Source organism: Protopterus annectens, chromosome 7.part0 (assembly GCF_019279795.1).
Source record: "Protopterus annectens isolate FY-2018-M chromosome 7.part0, PAN1.0, whole genome shotgun sequence".
Lineage (NCBI taxonomy): Eukaryota > Metazoa > Chordata > Ceratodontiformes > Protopteridae > Protopterus > Protopterus annectens.
In genome coordinates this window covers 305,919,681-305,944,565 of record NC_056739.1, presented here as the reverse complement: position 1 = coordinate 305,944,565, position 24,885 = coordinate 305,919,681, and the positions used below count along the sequence as shown (strand labels likewise).

The 24,885-nt window shown below is 48.7% G+C and overlaps 1 protein-coding gene across 1 annotated transcript in view; it reads left to right on the top strand.

Annotated features, from left to right (window-relative positions):
- Window positions 1-24,885, top strand: part of NUCKS1 (nuclear casein kinase and cyclin dependent kinase substrate 1) — a 927,319-nt gene that overhangs the window by 716,317 nt on the left and 186,117 nt on the right. The gene's annotated exons all lie outside the window — the stretch shown is intronic.

Sequence of the window (24,885 nt, the reverse complement as noted above, 5' to 3'; positions counted from 1 at the left end):
ATAGATATGCAACTGCAGTCGGGTTTTCCCTCCCTCCTTCCCCTCTATTCCTTGGGTCCACTCCTCTCCCTCTTATCCTAGCTGGGGATATCTGTTATGGTGTATCTGTTTATTACTTTTTTATTTGTCTGGAAACCTGTTTTTGTCTTCCAAATTGATTACAGCCTTCCTTGGAGGGCACCTGGCATCTGGGGCAAGAAACACTGAAGAAGATGGCGTTGGCTGATGCTTATGTACTCCTGCCGCTCTGACGTCAGAGAGAAATGCGACATCAGCCGACGTCGGACCCAGACTTTGGAATCCGGCCGACCGAGGGCTGCCTGAGGCAGGACAACCCATATGTTATGACTGCAGTTGCATATCTATCGGACATCTACATTTATGATAGGTACAAAACTGTACTTTTTGTCTGAACAAGAGTCAGATGAATCTGATGCTTCTGACTATAAAGACATACAACCCCTCTCCACTTATGAGGATTCTAATGCAGAGGACTCCATTCCTTCAGCTTCTCCCCCATAGGATTATTCCTTTGGGGAAACCCTGCATACTTTAAGGGAGCATTTCCAGTGGGAGAGTCAGGACTACCCTCAGTCTAAAAAGAGACTCTGGGAATTCTTAGATCTTCCGCAACACAGACCCTTGGCCATCCCCTCTGGTTCTGGATGTTGTGGATGATGTTTTCCTTGAATCCAGCTTGACTCCTGACACCCTGCCTCCTACTTCCAGAAAACCTGACTGGTACTATAGAGACCCTTATTCTCACAAACATATTTTTAAAAATCCAACAGCTGACCCTGAGGTAATTTCTCAAGGGCCAAAAGGAATTAAAGCAGCCTCTGCTAAGAATCTCACACCCTCAGACAGGGATTCCCAAGCACTGGAGAGATGGGGTAAAAAAGTATACACCTCAGCTGCTCTTGCTATCAGGGCACTAAATTGTCAATTCCATATGTTGAAATTTCAGCAACATACTCTGGAACTCCTTAAACAAAAAATGTCTTCCCTTCCTACTTGAGCAGAATCTAAAGATTTACAAGACTTAATGCATTCTGAAAGCCAAGTGACTAAACACACTTTGCACTATGGTGTTGATGCCCTAGAAGTTTCTTGCAGGGCAGCAGGATCTGTCATTAGAAGACATGCATGGCTTAAGGAGCAACCCCTGCCAGTCCATGTCAAATCTAAATTGTTGGATGCCTCCTTGCACAAAGATAACTTTTTTGGTACTAAGGCAGAAGAGGTATTAAAAAATATGGAAGAAAAAGCAAAATCTATGCAAACAGTTAAGGGTTTCCTACAAGTCCAGCCCCCTAGGTTCAGCAGGCATTGCCCCTCCAAGCCCTGGTCCTTTCCTGCTCCGGGTAAACCAGCCCAGCCTAGGCCCCGTGGAAACAGACAGCAGCCCCAGGGAATGCAGACATTTAAGCAGTGGACTACCTCCACTTCAAAACCAGGGAGTTCTAAGCCACCCCCTTATGGTAAGAACTGAAATGACTCACCTCCTCCTCCTCCACCCTGTGCCCACCTTCACTTACCCCTAGGAGGAAAACTCTTTTCACTCACGCACCTGGGCCACCATAACCAAGGACCCAATGGGTTCTGAACATTGTGCCTCAGGGATACAAATTCTACTTCCATGCCCTTCCCAACAACAACAGAGTTCACAGATCTACACCAAATCAGTGGGCAGAGGCTCAAAAGCAAATCCTTTCCCTTCTGTGTATGAGAGCAGTCGAGCACGTTCCTGCAGAACAGATAGGCCAAGGCTTTTACTCCAGGCTTTTTCTGTTCCCCAGAAAAGAGGACACCTGGCGCCCAATCCTCGATCTATCAATTCCTAAACACCTTCCTGGCGATCCCAAAATTCAAAATGCTCACTCTCCAGCAGCTGCTACCCATGCTCTCCAAGGACGCTTGGCTAGCCACCCTAGATCTAAAAGAGGCCTATCTCCACATTCCTATCAGGGAATCATGCAGGAAATATCTCCGCTTCAGGCCAGGATCTCAGCACTTTCAGTTCTCTGTGCTTCCCTTTGGTTTATCCCAGAGTTTTTACAAACTGTCTGGCTCCGGCCATTGCATTTTGCAGACAAAGAAATATTCAAATTTACCAATACTTAGATGGGGTGGCCGTGGTGGTGCAGCGGTTAGCATTGTCGCCTCACAGCAAGAGGTTCTCCAGTTCAATCCTCGGCTGGGGTGCCTTCTGTGCGGAGTCTGCATGTCCTTCCTGTGGCCGTGTGGGTTTCCTCCAGTTGCTCCGGTTTCCTCCCGCTTCCCAAAGACAATGCTATAGGTGGATTGGATACTCTAAATTGGCCCTAGGAATGAGTGCGTGCATGTGTGTGCCTTCTGTGGAAAGTTGGGCGCCGGGCTGGCAACTCGACACCGTAAAACTCAAATGCCAATCATGAGCAGACAGATGATCCGCTGTGGCGACCCCTAACCGGGAAAAAGCCGAAAGAAGACGACCCATACTTAGACGACTGCCTTATTGAGGCAGACAGCCAGGAAAAGCTGCTCAAGCACTTGGCCTTTGTAAAGACATTACTAACCTCCCTAGGATACACAGTCAACGAAAAGAAATCCAAACAGGTGCCCACCCAAAGGATAATCTTCCTGGGAGCAAGTCTGGATACAGCATCCCAGATGGCATTCCTTATACCAGAGAAACAAATTTTCCTGACAACCTACTTCTCTCAACTAGCTACCAGTCCCCAGCTATGTGCATGGAAGAGCAAATACAACTTAAAAAAAAATAAAATGATAAAATACCAATGACTTACAAGCTAATACTATGGGCTTAAGCTTTGATGGTACACAGCTTGGCCCACAAGTGAATATTTTGGATATAAGCCTAGATGGATTTACTACTAGTCTCCATAGGAAATTTGAACATAGAAATGTATTTTTATATGGGAATAGTTGTCACCCCAAACCATTTGGTCAAGGTACTGCCCTACAATGAATTCTTACAAATTCATAGGCTATGTAGCCTTGATATGAGCTTTGATTTAGAGATAGCTGAAGCAGAAAAAATGTTTATTAGAAGAGGCTATGATGTCCAGCTGGTCAGGGAAGCTAAACAAAAAATTATGGACATGAGGTATTCTGTTAACTCTCAGGGAGATTCACATTATGTCCATGCTAGTGGAAAATATAATATTTGTTTTGGTGGAAGTAAATCTACCAATACAGTTGTGAACAATGGAGAGCAGAAGAAAGTTTTCTTAGTGACAACTTTTAATGTTATAACTGAGGAAATAGTTAAAAAAGCACGCAGCTTCTGGCCTGTGCTCCTAAGGGATAAAATTTTGAACTCTATACTACCCGATTTTGTGAGTATTGCATATAAAAGAGCTAGGAATGTGTCTGATATTATGGTACATAACCATTTTTGTTTACCAGATGTTAATGTCAGCCAGAGCTTAAGCATAAGTAAAACGCACTGTTGCATGTGATGGCTGTTCCATCTGTCACTATGTAGTAAGCTCTTTTCCCTTTATTAATGGCATCAAGTTTACAGCTAGGCATGAATACAGGTGTATGTGCTGAGATGTGGATCTAAGTTTTACATAGGGGAAACTTATAGGAGTTTTAGGGTCCGGTTGCAGGAACATGTTAGGGACATAAAAAATAAAAATTAGAGAGTCCCCTTGGGAGTAATTTTTTGATAGCACACAACTCCAACCCTGATTCTCTTAGGGGTTGTGTCCTGGAAAAAATGCAAGCTGGCATAGGTGAATGTGTGTCTTTAAAAAACAAACTCTTAAAAAAAGAAATCCTGCTGATTTTAAAGTATGGTACTTTGGAGCCTCAGGGACTTCACATACATCCAATTGCATTCTTTGTTATTTGAGTTGCATGCTTAATTGATTAATTGTTTTGTGCAATATGCTGTATATAAGCAAACTGTATTTTGTAGTGTTTTTACTCTTGGAAGACTGTGTAAGCCGAGGTGCTAAGTGTTTCATTAAGTTCGCTTACTTCTTGGATCGGTGGTCTTGGTGGTATTTTATCTGCAAGGAAGATCCTGCAACCTCTGGGGTTCATGGCATCTTGCATACTACTCATTCCTTGTGCCAGAGTGCACATGAGGGAACTTCAGAGGTACCTAAAGAGCCTTTGGTGTCAACACTCTCAAGACTTGGAAACTCTTCTACCTATAATTCCTTGACTCAGAAAGGAATTTCTTTGGTGGGCAACAGCATGCTCCCACAACAAGGGACTGCCCTTCTCCCCACCCCCCGCCATCCAGACCCTCACCACAGATTTATGAGACTACACTTGGGGTGCACACCTGGACAGCAGGTGCATAGAGGGACAATGGAGCCCTCAGGTAATCTCCCTGCACATCAATCAAAAAGATGATGGCTGTGCAGCATGCCTTTATAGCTTTCAACCCCCTTCTCTCTCCATGGGTTCTCCTGATCAAAACAGACACCACTGTGATGTGGTACATCAACAAGCAGGGAGGGACTCGTTCCTACCCTCTATGCAGGCTGGCCATGACCCTTTGGATCACAACTTCTTCCATGTAACTACACCTGTTTGCACAATTCCTACCAGGCTCTCACAACTCTCTGGCAGACCAATTAAACAGAAACCTTCTGGACCCACATGAGTGGCAATGTAACAAAAGTACCTTCACCCTAATAACTCAGAAATGTAGAACCCCAAAGGTCGATCTCTTTGCCTCCTACACCAACCATCAGCTCAGAAAATTCTGCACTAGGGAGCATCACTGCATGGCTTGGAAAGTGGATGCCCTGTCCTTCCCCTGGGTCAATCTGTGGGCCTATGCCTTTTCTCCCCTACCTCTCATCCCACAGGTACTGCTTAAAATAAGGGAGGAAAAACCAAGGACCATTCTGATAGCTCCAGACTGGCCCCGACAGCACTGGTACCCCTTGCTGCCCCCCCCCCCCCCCCCACACACACACACACACACAGAAGGGCACCAACACCAGCTTGGGACCTTAACTTTGTCTTGGAAAAGCTCACCCTGCCCCTTTTCGAACCTTCTTTTTCTGCAGGACTAAAATTTATCTCCTGGAAGACAGCTTTCCATCTGGCCATCACTTCCGCCAGAAGAGTTTCTGAGCTGCAGGCACTCATGGCTGTGGGAATCCTTCATCATCTTCCATGCAGACAGGGTATCCCTCAGCACTAACCCATCCTTCATGCCCAAGGTGGTGTCCAGTGTGGCTCTCAACCAATCCATTCATCTTCCCTCCTTCTTTTCTAATTCCCAGAACATGGGGGAAGGGATTCTATACTCTCTAGATGTGCACAGACAGCTCAGATTCTGTCTGGACAGGACTAAATCCTTCAGAAAGTCTGATCAATTGCTGGTTAGCTTTGCTACAGATAAAGAAAGCAAAGCCATCTCCAAGCAAACCATTTCCAAATGGGTAGCACACTGCATCCATTTCTGCTACAAATAGCATGGAAAGAGCCTCCCCCAAGGGGGGGGGGTCAGGGCACACTCCACCAGAGCAGCCTCTGCCTCTGTAGCTTTCCTAAGAGGAGTCCCCACCAGGGACATCCTTGAGGCTGCAACCTGGAGATCTGTTCACACTTTTACCAAGTATTACCACCTGCCTCTCTTCTCCAAATCTAGGGCAGGGTTTGCCTCTGGAGTCCTGCAGGGCATCATAGCCAGCCCCTAGTTTCCTTGACTGGCTCCATCCTTTTCTTCAGCTTTGGGAATCTACCCACATGTGATGATTGCAACAGTGAAACATGAAGAACATAGTAAAGTTGTGTACACTTACCATAAATGTAGATGATCTGAAGTAGGAGATTCATTTGTCTGCAACCAGTGGGTTATGGATCCGATATCGGATCCGAACCGGCATGGTTTACCAGCCATGGATCCAAGCTCTCAGCTCCTCCCCTCACCCATAATGCCCTGCTCTACCCTCATGACCCCAGATCTCGTTTGCCGCGCATGGTGACCAGATTGTGTTTTTTCTAAGCTCTCCAGCTAAGTGAAATTTTTAGTCTTAAAGTGCTTATTTTTGAAAGTTTTGTGTGAAAGTTGTGTGGAAGTGTAGGTTTCCCTTTATATTATTATACTTTTAGTCTCTTAAAATTTAATTTTACTTATCCCTCCCCTCGCTGGTAGCGTAGTGTGTGTTTGGGCCTGTTGAGTGGTTTTTGTTACTTTACTTTAACTAGTTTTAGTAACCTTGATTTTTGCTTTTGGGATGTCTGAGCAGCCCAAAGCTGTATTTTCCAAGTGATCCGAGTGTGGCCATAAGCTTTCCCTAGCTGATGGCCACACTCGGTGCGTTAGATGCCTGGGGGTTGGACACCTCACATCTGGATGTTCCATTTGTGCAGGGTTCAACCCCAGGGCATTGAAGGAGCGGAGGTCCAAGCTTGTCTTGGCGGGTCTTTTGCCGCCGGACTCGGCTCCGGCCTCCGCTCCTTCGGGGGTAACCGTTCCCACGGTTGTCCCCTCTCCGGCTCCCCCTCCTCCTCCTGGGACTCAACCTCCCTGTAGTGGTTCGGAGGAGAGGGAAGCTAGGAAGAAGGACCGGAGGGAGAAGCACCATAGCGGCGGGCCGAGACCTCTGTTTCGCCCGCCAGCCAAGCGGCTTCTCCTCCGGCCTCCTTGTCTGCTGGCTCTCCCTCCTCGGCTCCGGTCTCCAGTGTGTTTTTCACGGGACCTGAGGAGGAGGAGACCCGATCTCCGTCGAGGCTATCGAGGAGGCACTCAAGCCCAACCTCGGCCGCCTCGTCGCCATCAACTTATAGCCTCCCCGACGCCGATCTGGACCGGGTGTTCAGAAGGTCCATCCAGGCCCAGATGCAGATGGGAGTGCTCTTGCCTCCCCTCTGGGGAGCTCGACCCTTTTCAAGCCAATTGCTCCTTCTCCGACCCGCTACCGGGTTGAGCAGTTGGAGCCGAGCAGCCGGGCGGGGTGGGTCGGCGCCGATAGTACTTGGTACTTCGGATCCGACCCTGCCCTCGAGTGCATCGGATCCGACCTCTCTGAGCCTGGATCCGAGCTTCGGATCCGGGGGGATCAGTGCTCCTTCGGCGCCGTCTGTGTCGGAGCGCACTGTCGCCGGATCCGGCGCCGGCTCCGATCCACTCCTTGGATCCGAGGGGGAGCCGATTGTCGGATCCTTTGGTCGAGGTCGGCTCCCCTTCGGCTTTTGATGTAGTGGAGAGGGCCCTGTTGAGGGTCTCCGGACCCCCGGCACTTGCTTCGGCTGCGTCCAGCGCTCCCTCTGCACTGGGTCAGGCTTCCACCATCCGGCCCTTGGGACAGCCCGCTCCTGTGCCCCAAGCTGTTCCCCTGGAACAGGTTACTGTTTGCGAGGAGTCCTCTGACAGCCCCCCAGAGGATGTTCCTCGCAAGCATACGTGCAAAAGGAGGCACATTGACTCCCCTGAGTCTCTCACGGAAGACACGGATTTGGAGGAAGGGGAAGGCTCCCCACGGTCACCCCCCGAGGATGTCTCATTTGGAGACATCATGGAAATGCTCCGCATAAGGGGGGGGGTTGTCTGCCCCCAAGTCTTCCTCGGACGAGTCCGTGTTCTTGGAGGCATTTGAAGCGGGCCCGTCTACCTCTTGGGTGTCCCCCCCCCTGCCGACCCCCTGGTGGACCTCATTACCACCAGGGCGTGGAAGGAACCGGACACCGTGGAGCCAATCCCTAAAAGGCCCGACCGTATTCTCAGTCCCCCGGCTGACCGTGCCCATTGGAGTAAGGGGCCTCCGGTAGATGCCATGTTGACGGCGGCGGCCACCAAGAGGGAACTTGCTCAGGAGAGTCCCTCAGTCCATCCCCCGAGCAAGGAGTCTCGGATGATGGACCGCTTGGGGAAGCGGATGTTTAGTTCAGCGACCTTCTCGGTAAGGGCGCTGAACTATCTGGCACATGTGATTAGGATGCAGCGCGATCTTATTAAAGAATACGCTGCATCCCCCCCAGAGTCCATGTCGGAGGAGGACAAAGTGCTGCACTCCACCCGCATGGCCACTCTCAGGTCCGTTACCAATACCTCTATGCGGCTACTCTCCCATGCTACGGAAGGCGCCGCTAGAGCCGCAGGGGCAGGTCTAGTTACTAGACGTCAGGCCTGGCTCCGTCATTGCGATTTCTCAGAGCCCTTCAAAGCGTCATTTGCGAACGCCCCCTTCGATGGTTCTGCCCTCTTTGGCAAAACTGTTTGCGACACTTTGACCCAGAGCGAGAAGGACGGGAAGACGCTGTCTGCCGTCGGAATCCGCTTCTCTGCACCCCAGAGGCCCTATTCTAGGAACCAAAAGGGTCAGAAGAAGATGTGGTTCCGGAAGTCGCAGCAATCCCAGCCTGCTCCGGACAACCAGTCCTTCTGTGGCAGAGGAGGACAGGGAGGACGCCCTAGAGGCAGAGGGGCTCCCAGGAACTTCGGGTCCAGAGAACCCTTCTCTGAGCGGCCCGCGCAGCAACCCTGAGGGTTGCCCGGCTGCTCCACTCTGGAGGCAGTCGGGGGCGTTCGAGCACCTAGCGGCATGGGAGTCCATAACATCAGACCGCTGGGTTCTCCAGATCATATCCAGAGGATACCGTATCCCCTTTCGTCACTTGCCAAAATTGAAGTCCCTCCCCGACGTTCCACCCGGTCAGTGGGAGGCCGCTTTGGCAGAAATTGGCCATCTGCTAAAGAAAAGAGCCATCCAGCCCGTCCCCCCAGACCAGATCGGATCAGGGTTCTACTCCAGGTTCTTTTTAGTGCCAAAAAAGACGGGGGAATCTAAGATTAATTTTAGACCTTTCACTCTTGAACCTGGCAGTTCCCAAGGAGAAGTTCCGAATGGTCACTCTGCAGTCTATTCTCCCCCTTCTGGGAGAAAATCACGATGTGCTCCATAGACCTCAAGGATGCGTACTACCATATACTAATGGACAGGCGCTTCAGGAGGTTTCTCCGCTTCCGGCTGGGAGCCAGTCACTACCAGTTCCGGGTCCTTCCCTTTGGTCTCACCACAGCCCCCAGGGTGTTCACCAAAGTATTAGCAGTGGTAGCGGCCCACCTGAGGCTTCAGTGGGTACAGGTCTTTCCCTACCTGGACGACTTACTCCTTACCGCCCCAACAAGGCATCTACTACTATTGGCGCGAGACTCCTTTCTCCATCTTGCTCCCCGTCTGGGCATCACTATAAACACAAAAAAATCCAACCTAGCACCCACGCAGTTCATAGATTTTATAGGTGCCAGGTTAGACACAAGGAGTTTAAAAGCCTTCCTCACTGCGGACAGAGTTCAAAATCTGCAACTCCAGGTGCGGGCCATTCTCCACTCAAGCTCAGTTCCGGCGGAGTTGGTCCTGAGGGCTCTAGGGTCCATGGCGGCTGCTATAGCACTTCTTCCTCTCGCCAGGTTCAATATGCGCATCCTCCAGTGGGCACTCCTAGTACAGTGGTCGTATCTTGCTCTTCCTATGCATCATCCCATTGCGATCAGAAAGGCTTACAAGCGGTCCCTCCTGTGGTGGCTTCACTCTCCAGATCTCCACGGAGGCCGCCCATTTTGTGATTCTCCCCCTCTCGCCACGGTGACCACGGACGCCTCCCGCCTCGGGTGGGGGGGGGGGGGCATTTTGCAGGCCGGACCGTCCAAGGCATGTGGAATGATTCAGAGACCTTACTGCATATCAACGTTCTAGAGATGAAAGCAGTGCTCTTAGCGTTGCTAGCACTTCAGGCCTTTCTTCCCTTGGGAACAATTGCGATTCAATCGGACAACATGTCGGTTGTCTGGTATATCAACAAGCAGGGAGGAACCGGGTCTTACCCTCTTTGTCGAGAAGCCATGAGAGTTTGGGAATGGGCAATCTCCACCAACCGCTTTCTCATAGCAACGCACATTCCGGGTCGGTCCAACATCCTGGCGGACAAACTCAGTCGCACCATTCTCACCCCTTACGAGTGGTCTCTCAATACTCAAGTAGTGGAACGCATATTCGCACGGTGGGGAACTCCTTCTTGCGATCTTTTTGCCTCTCCCTCAAACACCAAGTGCGACAGTTTTTTCGCTCTGATACCTCCTCCGGAGGTTCCCAAGAGCAGCTCTGGTGCATGCTTGGCCACCCAGTCTCCTTTATGCTTATGGCACCTTGCCTCTGATGCGCCAAGTTCTGCAGAAAGCCTCTCGGTTGGGGTGCAGAATGATTCTCATTGCTCCGTTTGGCCTCGACAGATCTGGTTCCCCTTCCTAAGGTCTCACTCTGTGAATCCTCCTTGGATTCTAGATCCCATTCCGGATCTGATATCTCATCCATCCCGCTCATCTCCTCCGAACCTGGACAACCTGAACCTGACCGCTTGGCTGCTCCAGTTCCACTCTTGATCAGGACTCCCGGTATTTCGTCCCCTGTTAAGGCGATCCTGGTGGCAGCTCATAAGCCATCCACTAGGAAAGTCTACCGCAGCAAGTGGAAACGGTTTTCGTTGTGGGCGGAGCGGCAAGGCCTAAACCCCTTCACAGTTCCTGTCCCTTTGGTGCTTGATTTCTTAACCACTCTTTTTAACGATGGTGCCAGCAGTTCCACGGTCAACAACTTGCGGCAATTTCCCATTATCACATTGGTCATGACTCCAATCCACTGATGACGGCCAAGTTGTGTAAGATTTTCCTTAAAGGTACTTTTCTTCTCAGGCCCCCTGTAAAACAAGCGGTTCCTCCTTGGGACCTTTCCTTAGTTCTCCAGGCCTTGACCGCCCCCCCCCCCTCGAACCGGCGGCTACGGTAGATTTGAAATTCTTGTCGTTCAAGACTGCCTTCTTAGTAGCCATTACTTCGGCCAAGAGAGTTTCAGAGCTTCAAGCATTATCAGCTAAACCTCCTTACTTGGTCTTTCATCTGGACCGTGTTTACCTCAGGACCAACCCGTCCTTTCTTCCTAAGGTAGCTTCTGAAGCAAACATTAATCAATCCATTAACCTCCCTGTCTTCTTTCCTAAATATGAAAACAAAGGTGAATACAAGCTTCACTCCTTAGATGTTCACAGGCAACTTAGATTTTATCTAAACAGGACGGCTGGTCATAGGCAATCCGACCAGTTGTTCATTTCCTTTGCTAAATTTTATTTGGGCAAACCAATTTCTAAAGTCTCACTATCTCGCTGGATTTCACAATGTATCTTATTGGCTTATCAAGCTTCAGGAAGGCCCGCACCGGAGGGTGTACATGCCCATTCAACCCGGTCAGTCTCTACCTCGGCAGCCTTTAAGGCTAGGATTCCTCTAGATGATATTTGTGCAGCAGCCACATGGGCTTCATCTCATACTTTTATTTACCACTACAAGTTGGATCTTGCATCTAGGGGTAGAGCATCCTTTGGCTTCGCGGTGCTCCGGAATATCCTTCCATGATGGCCGCCCAAGATTCAGGTAGCTGGGGACTCTGTCCCACAGGTTGCAGACAAATGAATCTCCTACTTCAGATTTAGAAGTTATGTACTCACCATAACGTTCCATCTGAGTAGGTGTATTCATTTGTCTGCAACCATCCCGCCCTCCTGTCCCCCTGGCCTTTCAGTTTCCTGCATATGTTGTGTTACCCTTTTCGGGGTGTTCTTGCTGTTGGCAAACTCGATCTGAGGTCATGAGGGTAGAGCAGGGCATTATGGGTGAGGGGAGGAGCTGAGAGCTTGGATCCATAGCTGGTAAACCATGCCGGTTCGGATCCGATATCGGATCCATAACCCACAGGTTGCAGACAAATGAATACACCTACTCAGATGGAACGTTATGGTGAGTACATAACTTCTAATTCTAGTGTATTCACTGTTGCAGTCCTGGTTTCCCTCCCTTCATTCCCCTTTATTCTCTTTCTTTCGTTACAAAGGATATATTGGTATTTATTTTCCACCAGAGCCTGGCCTCCTACTTTGGGGGCTCCTGACAGGTTAGAGCAAGAAAAACTGATGTAATGACGTCTGCTGCCTTGCTTTATACTACTGACGACCTGACATCAGTCCTCATGCAACTACAACCAATACAGAAATGCTAAGCCTCTGGTATTCGGGCTGGCCGAGGGCTACCCTGGCAGGGATAACCCAAATGTGATGACTGCAGCAGTGAATCCATTCGAAGATATACATTTATGGTAAGTGTACACAACTGTACTCTGCCTGTGGTGCTTCTGAAGATCAAGGAAGAGAGCCCAAAGGCCATCTTGATGAACTCCCGATTGGCCTAGGCTGCACTGGTTCCCTCTCCTACTCGAGAGCCTTTGATATTACCACAGAGGGTGGACCTCCTCACCCAGATCAAGAGCAGGATTGTGCACCCCAACGTTAAGACTCTCAGCCTGGTTTATTCCACAGTGCCCTACTGTACCTCCATCTTGAGTCGGCAGGTACAGACCATTTTAAGAGTCTAGAAGGCCTAGCACCAGAAAATCTTACCCAGCCAAATGGAGAAGATTCTCTATTTGGTGCCAGAAGCACCAACTTCAGCCAAATTTGGTTAGCATTCCCAACATTCTGGAGTACCTGGCCAACCTAAGTGAAGAAAGTTCTCTTTTATTCCTCCATCAAAATCCATGCATCAGCCATCTCTGCCTACATCCCTAGTCGTCCTCCAATTTATTCTCACCCTTTGCAGAAGCAACTTATTATGAGAGTTTTTCACATTAGGGTCCTCAGGAGGAAACACACCCCTCCTTGGGACCTCACCTTTGTCCTAGAAAAGTTAACTTTGCCTCTTTTTTGAGCCTGCAGCCTCTACCACCTTAAAGTTTGTGACCTGGAAAATATCCCTTCTACTGGCTATCACTTCGGCCAGGATGGTCTCAGACTTGCAGACCCTAATGGCAGTGGAGCCTTTCATCATCATTCATAAAGACAAGGTCTCCCACTGAACTAATCCTTCCTTCCTGCCTAAGTTGGTGACTAATGTGTCTCTGAATCAGGCTGTTCATTTACCTACCTTCTTTCCCAAACCTCAAAGAGGGGGGAAAAGATTACTGCACTCTCTGGATGTATATAGGATGCTACGCTACTACCTGGACAGGACTAAGTCATTGAGCAAAACAGACCAGATGTTCATTACTTTTGCTTCAGGCTTGGAAGAAAAACAGTTTCTGAACACACTATTTCCAAGTGGATTCCCACTGCATCTCTTTCTGTTACAGCCATCATAGCAAAAAGCCCCCTGATTTGATAGGTCACACTCTACTAGGGCCACAGCTACTTCTACATTTTTCCTCAAAGGGTTCCCACTGAGGACATTTTAGAGGCAGCCACTTCGTCTTCTGTGCATACCTTCACTAGGCACTACCACCTGGCAAACTTTTCCAAGTCTAGAGCAGGTTTTGCATCTGCAGTCCTGCAAGAAATCCTCTCCTCTCCTTAATCTCCTTCCACCCTCTCTAAAGCTTTGGGAATCTTCTCAACAGTCAGAACTGCAAAAGTGAAACACAATGAACATTGTACAGTTATGTACACTTACCATAAATGTAGATGTTCAAGTGTATTCACTGTTGCAGTCTTCTTTCCTTCCCACCTACCCCCTCAGCCTACCAGGTAGACTAATAGAATCAACCAAGGACCTTACTTTTTCCAACCCTAGTTTGGGTCCACTCTACCTTGGCCCACCTTAGGTACATTTGGGGCCTCCATGGATCCACACTCTCTCGGGTCTTTCTCTAGAGTACACTTGGAGGCTCCTAAGCGGGTCAAGTGAATACTGAAGTGATGACGCAGGCTGGCTGCCCTTATACATGAGCGTATTGACGTTGGTAAGGCCATCTGCCAGCCTAGGAGGCAAAAACACTTTTCTCTGGTAGTCAGGCTGGACAAGGGCTTTCATGGCAGGAAATCTCACAGTGAATACACGCAAACATCTAAGTTTATGGTATGTGTACACAGCTGTACTTTTCATAGACTTTTTCTTGATTATGTTCTCCCTTGCAAAATATTTTTTCATGGCAAAAAAACATAACTGCAACCTCACTGGCCCTAATATACCCACTATCCCATTAAGTAAATGGAAAAATAAAATAGCACTTTTTGCCCCTCTCCCAATCCTATCATCACCGCTTTTAAGAACAAATGCGATATCTGCAAGGTACTGAACAAACCTGCTAGGAGGAAAGTTTACACTCTTGACAAGGAGAAAACCAGAGCACTGATCAACCTAAGCAAGGATAAAACAAGGAGAATTATGAAGGTGGACAAAGGAGGGGCATTTTGGTCACTGATGCATTATTTTATAATGCTGAAATCCTGAATATACTCAACACTCTTAAATATTATGAAAATACAGACTTGGGCAGGATCAAATATGCCTATGAAGAGATTCTACCGGAAATCATGAAGCTCCATGAGGAAGGACTTACAAGGAATGAGCTACACAAATTTTTGACAGTCAACCACCCAAGGCTTCCATACTTTTTGAATTTCCAAGCCTGCACAGGAATCCACTTGACCATCTTTACAGACCAGTGATAGAGCACTGCTGGCTATCTCAATATATCTGGAGGTGCAGATCAAGCCACTAGCTGAAAGCAACAGATCATTCATACTGCATTCCATTGACTTTCTGAGAAAGATCAAGGAAATCCAAGTGGACCATGATTCCATCCTGGTCACAGTTAATATTAAAAAGTTGTACACAGTCCTCCCACACAATTACTGCATGTAAGCCGTAACCGAAGCTTACAGCAAGGAGTGATAAGCTCTGCCCAGGGAAACTGAATCCATGGGAAGGCTGTTGAAACTTTTGCTTAACAATATCTATTTTCAATTCAAAGGTAAATATTTTAAATAAAACACAGGGTTTGCAATAGGAGCAGCTATAGCCCTCAGGTTGGCTACCACTGCACTGAAAAAATGGGAAGAGGAATATGTGAACAGCTCCTCCTTTTACCAACAGATGGCCTGTTACCACCGGCTTTATCGCTTACATCTTTATTATTTTGAATGGGAGCTGGGATCTTCTTGAATGTTTTCTGGAAAACCTCAACAATCCCACAAGTTTCCTCCACTTTACCACCGCCCACAGCCTCCATACAGTGAATTTTTTTGGGCATGCAGTTTAGTAAAAATTTCGAGACAGGATTACTCACCAATGACTTGTCCTGAAAACCTACTCTGGTTAACTTGCTGCTCTGCTACAGCAGCATACATTCGCAGAGAACCAAAATGAATGTAGTTAAATCACAAGGACTGAGGATAGCAAGAGTGACTAAGGAAAAAGAATCATTCACAAGAAACATCATAGAATTGCATACAGACTTTATGGTCTGAGGATATTGTAACAGTTTCATCAAACAAATCATAGACCCCGTCATTGTTTATAAAGAAAATGACCCCAGTATGGAACATTCCTTTGATCAGACTGACACATCTCCATAATCTCACAAGGACGATAAATTGAGGACTAGCGTCACCCTCACCTATTCATTGAGCTTTAATGATATCAAGAGAGCAGTTGAGAATAAATGTTGCATTATTAGCAAGAACAAAATTCTGAATACCCCCCCCCCCCCAAAAAAAAAAAAAACTGTCCTTTACCATCTATAAAAACAAGAGCATAAGGTACTATGTAGAAAGAAGAGAATCAGTAGAGAACAAAAATGAGGAGAGGAAAGGCACCCGTCAATGCAGCCCACCTTTCTGCAACTATTGTAGATTCATGAGCACCTGGGACACTTTCTTTTGTCCCAACAACCAGGTTACAGGAACTTGCAACTCTGAAACAGTTGATTTGAAGTAGGCAGACTTCATTTGTCTGCAACCTGTGGGTATCGGATCCGAGCCGGCATTTCAAAAGCTTAGGCTCCGAGCTCCTAGCTCCTCCCTCTTACCCATAACCCCTTGCCAAGCCCTGACTGACCTCAGATTTCATTTGCCGCTTTCAAGTTGCGATGGATTCTTGAGCTCCTGGCGTTTTTTGGTGCAGATAAGTTATTTCTGACAGAAAAAGTTTAAAAAATCTCAACTTTTTTCTCTTAATTATTTAGTGTTGAGTGTGTAGGCTTTCCTCTCTCTTTATTTTTAACTTTTCACGGGTTTTTGCGTAGTTTGTGTGTGTGTGTTGTTTTAGGCCTATTAGGGCTTATCATGTCCGAAGCCCATAAGGCTGTATACTCTAAATGTACCGAGTGTGGCCATAAGCTGTCCCCAGCGGATGGCCACACTCGGTTCGTTAAATGCTTGGGGTTGAACACCTGTCATCTGGTTGTACCATTTGTGCAGGGTTCAACCCCGAGCTTTGAGGAGCGGAGGTCGAAGCTGGTGCTGGCGGGACTTCTCCCCCCAGATACCGCTTCGGCTTCTGCCCCTTCTACTCAGCAAGCTGTTGCTGTGGGCTCTCCTCCTCCGGCTGGGACTCATCCTCCCTCTAAGATGCCGGAGGAGAGAGAGTCTTCTAGGGAGAGAGAGAAGAAGGAGAGGCACAGGGAGGCACCACAACGGAGAGCGAAACCTCCAGTTCGGCTCCTCCGTCTAAGCGGGCCTCCCCTGTGCCTTCTAGCTTTCCTCCTCCTCGGCTCCACTCCCCTCGGTTCTCTCCTGGGCCCGAGGAGGAGGAGGCTAGCCCTTCAGCGAGGTCCCCGAGGCGGCTCTCTAGGTCCGCCGTGGCCTCCACCAGATCCACTTTTTCTATGAGTGAAGCAGATATGGACCGGATGATGAGGAAATTCATCCAGGCCCAAATGCAAATGGGAGTGCTCCTAGCCCCCATCCGGGAGGGGCTTCGACCTCTTTTTTCGCCCCTTTGGCTCCTTCTCCGACCCATACCACGGGTTCGGAGCTATCGGCGCCGGGCAGAGTTGGATCCGGGGGTGGGTCGGAACCGATAGGTCGGCGCACCTCGGATCCGTCCCATCCCTTGGTGCTTGGTGCCGGACCCGACCTCTCGGAGCCGAGGACCGAGCCTCGGATCCGAGGGAGCTGGTGTGTCTTCGGTTCCGTCCAGGTCGGAGCACACCGGTCTCTCGGATCCGACGGTTTCGGCTCCGGCTCCGATCCGTGCGTCGGATCCGAGTGGGGGTCGGCTCTCGGGGTTTAGAGAAGCTGGCTCTCCCTCGGCCTTCGCGTAGTGGAAAGGGCACTGTTGAGGACTACGGACCCCCGGTCCCTGCCACGGCTCCATCCCGCACTCCCTTGCAGTTGGGCCAGGCCCCCACCAGCCGGTCCCAGGGACAGCCCGCCTCGAAATCCCAAGTAGTTCCCTTGGAACATCCAGCTGCGGAAGAGTACTCCTCGGACAGCCCCCCCGAAGAAGTACCTCGGAAGCGTAAGTGCAAAAGGAGGCACATGGACTCCCCCGAGTCCGTTACCGAAGACACAGACTTGGATGAAGGGGAGGGCTCCCCAAGATCACCCCCTGAAGACGTCTCATTTGGAGACATTATGGAAATGTTGAGGATCAGGGGGGGGGGGTCTGCCCCCACGGCCTCCTCAGACTAGTCTGTGTTCTTGGAGGCATTCGAGGCGGGCCCATCTACCTCTTGGGTGTCCCCTCCTGCCGACCCTCTGGTGGACCTTATATCCATCAGAGCGTGGAAGGATCCGGACACCGTTGAGCCTGTACCTAAGCGTCCTGACCGCATCCTTTCCCCTCCGGCAGACCGCACTCACTGGAGCAAAGGCCCCCCAGTAGATGCCATGATGATGGCTGCAGCCACTAAGAGGGAGTTGGCCCAGGAGAGTCCCTCTATGCATCCTCTGGGCAAGGAGTCCCGCTCGATGGATCGCATTGGGAAGCGAGTTTTCAGTTCAGCAACCTTCTCTTTGAGAGCGCTGAACTACATGGCACACGTCATCAGGATGCAGCGGGATCTGATTAAAGAATACGCTGCATCTCCCCCAGAGTCCATGTCGAGTGAGGATAAACAAGTATACTCCACCCGAATGGCCACTCTCAGATCAGTTTCCAATACATCTATGCGGCTGCTTTCTCGCTACTGAGGGAGCCGCTAGAGCCAGCGGAGCAGGCCTAGTCATGAGACGACAGGCCTGGCTCCGCCACTGTGATTTTGCAGAGCCCTTCAAGGCGACCTTCGAATGCCCCTTCGATGGTTCTGCCTTGTTTGGCAAGACTGTTCATGAAACATTAGTCCAGAGCGAGAAGGACGGAAGACGCTGTCTGCCGTCGAGTCCGCTTCTCAGCTCCCCAGAGGTCCTTCTCGAAGAACCAAAAGGGACAGAAGAAGATGTGGTTCCGGAAATCGCAGCAGTCCCAACCTGCTCCGGATAACCAGTCCTTCCGTGGCAGAGGAGGACGGGGAGGTCGCCGTCCTAGAGGCAGAGGGGCTCCTAGCAACTTTGGGTCCAGAGAACCTTTCTCTGATAGACCCACGCAGCAGCCCTGAAGGGTTGCCCGGCTGTCCGTCTCTGGAGGCAGTCGGGGGGTTTTTCGAGGCACCTGACTTCTTGGGAGTCCATCACAACAGACCGTTGGGTGCTTCGTGTGATATCCAGAGGTTATTCAATTCCCCTATACAAGGTTCCCAGATCTCGCAGCCTCCCAGATGTTCCACCCGACCAAAGGGAGGCAGCAGCTATCGAAATTGGACAGCTGCTAGAAAAAAGAGCTATCCAGTGCGTCCCCCCAGAGCAAACCGGGTCAGGGTTTTACTCCAGGTTCTTTAGTGCCAAAGAAAACGGGGGACTTAAGACCGATCTTAGATCTTTCCCTGCTGAACCTGTCAGTAACCAAGCAAAAGTTCCGGATGGTCACCCTTCAATCTATTCTCCCCCTCTTGAGGGAGAACGACTGGATGTGCTCCATAGACCTCAAGGACGCGTACTACCACATTCGCATGGACAAACGGTCCAGGAGGTTTCTTCGCTTCCGGCTGGGAGCCAGTCATTATCAGTTCAGGGCCCTTCCCTTTGGTCTCACCTCAGCACCCAGGGTGTTTACCAAGGTCTTAGCTGTTGTAGCGGCCCACCTGAGACTCCAGGGATTGCAGGTCTTTCCGTACCTGGACGACTGGCTCCTGACAGCATCATCAAGGCATCTTCTGTGCTCAGCCAGGGACTACTTTCTTCGACTAGCCCCAAGGTTGGGCATCACTGTCAACTGGGAGAAATCTTTGCTGCATCCCACACAAGTTATAGATTTCATAGGAGGAAGGCTAAACACCAGGTCAGTGCGAGCCTTCCTCACTCCAGACAGAATTGCCAACCTGAAGTGTCATGTAGCAGCGGTCCTGCAACCTTTTCCGACTGCAGCTTCGGTCCTGAGGGCCCTAGGTTCGATGGCGGCAGCTATTCCGCTTCTTATTCATGCGCCTACGCATGCGGGTTCTTCAATGGACCCTTCAAGTTCAATGGTCCCCTCTCAGTTCCTCTCTCAACTCTCCGATAGCGGTCAGCAAAGCGTGCAAGGATTCCCTTCTTTGGTGGCTTCTGTCTCCGGAGCCCCTGTCAGGGAGACCTTTTTGTGCTGCTTTTCCCCGAGCCACAGTGACCACGGACGCTTCCTGCCTCGGTTGGGGGGGGGGGGGGCATTCTGCGGAAAAGATTGTCCAAGGCACGTGGAACCCCACAGAGACATCGTTGCATATAAATGTCCTGGAAATGAGGGCGGTGCTCCTAGCGTTGCAAGCACTTCACCACGTTCTTCCTTCAGGGACTATTGCAATTCAGACAGACAACATGTCGGTAGTCTGGTACATCAACAAACAGGGAGGAACCAGGTCCTATCCCCTTTGTCGAGAGGCCATGAGAGTCTGGGAATGGGCAATTTCCACCAAACGCTTTCTGGTAGCAACGCACATTCCGGGAAAATCCAACATCCTTGCGGACAAACTCAGTCGCACCATTCTGTCACCTCACGAGTGGTCTCTCAATCCTCAGGTAGTGAAGAAGATTTTTGCCGTTTAAGGGCAACCCTGTTGCGATCTTTTTGCCTCTCCCTCAAACGCCAAATGCGACAGTTTCTTCGCTCTCCTTCCCCCACCAGGGGAATTCCCGAGAGATGCGCTGGTGCATGCTTGGCCTCCCGGTCTCCTTTATGCCTACCCTCCACTACCTCTGATGCAGAGGCTTCTGCAGAAAGCCAACAGTTTGGGGAGCAGAATGATTCTCATTGCCCCGTTCTGGCCTCGTCAACCCTGGTTCCCCTTTGTATGGGCTCACAAAAACAATCCACCCTGGATTCTGGATCCGATTCGGATCTCATCTCCCACCCTCTGGGATTGCGGTTCCCAATCTGCGCACCCTGAAATTGACAGCTTGGCTGCTCCAGTTCCATCCTTGATTAGGACTCGGTATCTCATCACCGGTCAAAGCCATCTTAGTGGCAGCTCATAAACCTTCCACCAGGCAGGTTTATCGGAGTAAATGGAAGAGATTCTCTATTTGGGCGGTACAGAGAACTTTGGATCCTTTCTCAGCACCTATGTCATCAGTGCTGGATTTTTTTAACAGACCTCTTTCACCAAGGGGCAAGTTCTTCCACGATTAAGGTACAATTGGCAGCCATCTCGCATTACCACATTGGTCATGAGACAGCTCCCCTCATGATGGCGAAATTATGCAAAACCTTTCTCAAAGGAATTTTTTTGTTGAGGCCTCCAGTCAAGGAGGTTGTACCACCTTGGGACTTATCGTTAGTTCTGCAAGCCCTTACTGCTCCTCCATTCGAGCCTGCAGCTTCTACAGATCTAAAGTACCTTTCATGGAAGACTGCCTTCTTGGTAGCTATCACTTCTGCCAGAAGAGTGTCTGAGCTTCAGGCTCTATGCGTCAAGCCGCCTTACCTTTCTTTCTTTCCTGATAGGGTGTGCTTCAGGACCAATCCATCTTTTCTTCCGAAGGTCTCTTCTGAATCTAATATTAACCAATCAATCAATTTACCTGTGTTTTTCCCAAGTACTCAAACAAAGGAGAATACAAATTGCATTCCTTGGATGTTCATAGACAATTACGTTTTATGTTCACAGAACAGCTGGTCACAGGAAATCAGATCAGCTGTTCGTCTCCTTTGCTAAATTTGCTTTGGGTAAAGCAGTGTCTAAAGTCACACTATCTAGGTGGATTGCTAATTGTATTCTGCAGGCTTATGACACTTCAGGTAGACCTGCTCCTCAGAGGGTTACGGCTCATTCTACTAGGGCAGTCTCCACGTCAGCCGCTTTTAAGTCACGTGTTTCATTGGATGATATCTGCGCGGCAGCTACTTGGGCCTCGCCTCATACCTTTATTTCTCATTACAAGGTGGATGTTGTTTCCAGAGGAAGAGCATCCTTTGGCTCAGCGGTGCTCCGAAACATCCTTCCATGACGGCCGCCCAAGATTCAGGCAGCTGGGGACTCTGTCCCACAGGTTGCAGACAAATGAAGTCTGCCTACTTCAGATTTAGAAGTTATGTACTCACCATAACGTTCCATCTGAGTAGGTGACTTCATTTGGATGCAACCATCCCCCTGGCCTTTATAGAGCGAGTATTTATGCTGTTTTTCGTGTACTGTAGTCAGTATTTTTGAGGCAAACTCAATATGAGGTCAGTCAGGGCTTGGCAAGGGGTTATGGGTAAGAGGGAGGAGCTAGGAGCTCGGAGCCTAAGCTTTTGAAATGCCGGCTCGGATCCGAGGTCGGATCCGATACCCACAGGTTGCATCCAAATGAAGTCACCTACTCAGATGGAACGTTATGGTGAGTACATAACTTCTAATTTACAGAGTACTGTGCAAGCTTTGTCTGGCTTTTTATGTAGGAAAGTCTGTCAATAAAGTTAGTGACCAGAATAGCAGATCACTGCACCAACATACTTAAGGCACCCCTATTAATTCCTATGCGTAGCATACTCAGGAAAACATTGGACACAACACCTTCACTTTTCATGTCATTGACATTATCCACTCTGAACACCTGGACGGCAGTAGAAATGACAGACTAGATAAGAAGGAATTAGAATGGCTGATTTGACTGAGAGCAGTAAAACCACCAGGCCTGAATACCTCATTTTCTGTTATCTGCGTACTGAACCTTAGTTGGAAACCACAGCAGTATAGTGCCAGCTTTATAACCGAGGGACAGGGCAAGCTATAGCAGAAGTTAGATGCTCAGCAGGAGCACGGAGTGTTCACAGAGAGAATTCCTTTGTCCTACTGTAGCTAGGGAGTGGTAGGATTTGACCCTGCCATAAGTTCTGTACTGTAGTACTCCCAAGGTTTCAGTTTGCTTTAATTAAAACTCCAAACTTTACTCCATCGCATATCGCCTACTCAGAGGCAATCTCTGCCTAACATACAAAGCTATGTCAAACCCAGAGCTGTTGGACATGCTCCATTTAAAGAAATCCCAATCCCTCCGAAATACATGCTGTAGGGACCTAAACCTTGTCACCACAATAAACAGAACATGCTGGAGGGATAGATTCCTGTCCCAGAGACTTCCCATACTCTGGAAAGTCTACCTATTTATGTCAAACAGAGCTCCGCATTAGCACTCTTCAAGAAAAGTCTTGATGATTGGATGGGAAAAGGGAAATTCACCCCGGGGATCACTTCTGTGGCTCTGCTCGACAGGGGCACAGGAAAATAATTTTCTTGGGTGGCGAAAGATATAGGGTACCTTTTTGGCTAGGCTTATATAGGCCCTAGGGTCATTAGCCTAGTACCTACCTATGAACCTATAATTTAGTTTAGAACTTTTATAGCTTCATATTGTAGTTGGCATTAGCCTGCTGTTGCCATGAACCGTTTTTTTTTTTTTATTATTTATGTCAAACCTGATTTTTTTGTGTTTGCTTGTAACAAAACTTTGGGAAGTATAGCAGAATCAAAGTCCTATCACACTGCATGGAGAGTGTGATTGATAAATGAATACACAGAGTAGTAGAAAGTAAGATTGGAGTTGAGGAGTTCGAATTCAGGTCAGGATGTAGCATAACTGATCCGATGTTTGCAATGAGACAGATATTTAAGAATAAACTGAGGAGAGAGAGAGTCAACATGTGCTTTCTTAGACTTGGAGAACAAATACGGCAAAGTCCCAAGAAAGCTGATTTGGGTAGTCCTGCGGTGATTGAAGTCCCAGAAACATTGGTCACATTAGTGCAGGCCATGTACAAGGACCCAGTGACTCAAGTATGGACAGTGTTCAGCCTCACAGAGGTGTTTCCCTAGAGGGACAGGGTTCAGTTCTGAGTCCACTGCTGTTCATACCGTTGATGTATTACATTAGTAGACTGGTTGGAGACGGATCAACAGAGTTGCTGTATGCAGATGATGTGGCATTACAGGCAGACTGTGAGCAAGAACTTCAGTAAAGGATGGGGAACAGAATGCAAAACTGAAGGCACATGGGATGAAATGGAGTACAGGTAAAACCATTGTGATGGCAGCAAATGGGGGAAATCAGAAGAAGCTGAGAATTGAGATAGAAGGGAAAATAGAAGAACAGATTGACATCTTCAAGTATTTGGGAGGGACGGTTGAGGAAAAGGAAAGTCTAAGGTGGAGACCAAAGCTAGCGTCAGACTGACTCCAGCTAAGTGGCACCAGAGTGTCAGGGTTAGCGTATGAGAGAAGAATGCCAAAGAAGCTGAAAAGTAAGGTGGAAAATAACAGTGGTGTGACCAGTACTAATGTATGGTACAGAAACCTGGGCATTAAAGGCAGAGCAGTTGTGGAAGCAAAGGTGATGGAGATAAAGTGCCTGAGATGGGGGGGGGGGGGGTGTAGGATGCACACTATGGTAGTGATGAAGAAATGAGGATATAAGAGTAGGGGCCAAAATGGCTCCAATTGCAGAAAAGGACAGAGAATACAGATTGTAGTGTTCAGACACATGCAGAAAAACAGAAGGCAATCGGGTGAAGATGATTTGGGACAGACAGGAAGAATGCAAGAGGAAACAAGGACATCCAGCAAAAAGGTGAATAGATTGTGTAAGAAACCTGTGACATTCAGGCATGAGTGTCAAAGAAAAGTAGGGAGTGGCATTGAATACAGAAAGATGATAAAAATTGAAATGACATCCTTACTCCATGTAGAAAATGAAGAAAGGGGGTTTGATGATGATAAATTAAAAAAAAATGTACGAATATGCTTGTATGTATATTTTTGCCCGTATACCCACTTTTGTTGTGGAAACAAACTTTTACATGCTTCCTGTGCAGAGAATCACTCTCTAGTTGTTGTAATTAAATGAAACTTTAGTATCTCGGGGGGGATATCCCACCTACTTCCAGGTCAACTGAATGACTGATTCTCATTGTTATATGGAAGTGCAACCAAGCCTAGCTCAGAAGCTGCATATTAATGCCATTGACTAAAAAGCATTTAGCAGAGTTGGGTGCCCTCAAAGAGCTGTACAAGTCTTCCAATGCAGGGCCACATTAACCGTGTTTTACATGGCAGGAGTATTCCTACATCTGGCCACATTTTCAGTTCTCTTGCCCCTTCCCTACACCAACTTTGTCTCCCACCTCTCAGATGTTTCTGTCTCTGCCATCTTCATTTCTTTCTTGCTACAGTCTATCACGTAAGCCAAGAGTGGGAAAGCAGATGTTCATCGTGTTACACTGCTGCAGTCATCACACTTGGGTTATCCTGCCGTCAGGCGGTCGCACAATCGGCCCAAATTCCAAAGTCTTGGTCCGGCGTCGGTTGCTGTCTCTTCTTCCCTGACGTCAGAGCGCCAGGGGTATATCAGAGGCATCCGACGCCATTTTCTTCAGTCTTTCTTGCCGCACGATGCCTGAAGCAGAAGCAGTTCGCAAGTGCCGGTCGGCCGACACCTGAGATTTTCGAATTGAGTTTCAGTCCGAAGTCTTCAAAGCTAAGTACCCGTTTGGAACCTTTTCTTGCCTCAGTCCGATGTCAGAAAAAGTTAACAATTGCATTTCTTGTGGGAAGCAAATACCTCATAAGGACTTTCATTCTTTTTGTATACCTTGCCTAG